We start from the raw sequence: 341 nt of genomic DNA, 5'->3' as shown, positions 1-341 counted from the left end.
ATCTCTCCTCTGTGCCTCAGAGTGTTGATAGCTCCAGTGTTTCATGTTTAATCATCACGCAGAGAGAGAGAGAGAGAGAGAGAGAGAGAGAGAGAGAGAGAGAGAGAGAGAGAGAGCCTCTCCTCTCTTGGCCCCGTTTGTTTTCATTCGGTCCTGATTTCACGCTCAGTCATGGGAGAGGGACGGCCACACGACGCATTTATCCAAACAAGTCATCCTGAAGAAATGGCTTTGCAGAGATAAACTTGATGGATTTTATTCAGGCTGCACAATCTTCACAGTTATTAATTAAATGTTTCCTCACAATATTTCAGTGAGATTTGTAAGTAGCTTTATATATA

This window comes from Poecilia reticulata, linkage group LG9, assembly GCF_000633615.1.
Source record: "Poecilia reticulata strain Guanapo linkage group LG9, Guppy_female_1.0+MT, whole genome shotgun sequence".
Lineage (NCBI taxonomy): Eukaryota > Metazoa > Chordata > Actinopteri > Cyprinodontiformes > Poeciliidae > Poecilia > Poecilia reticulata.
Note: the sequence above shows the minus strand (reverse complement) of the source record.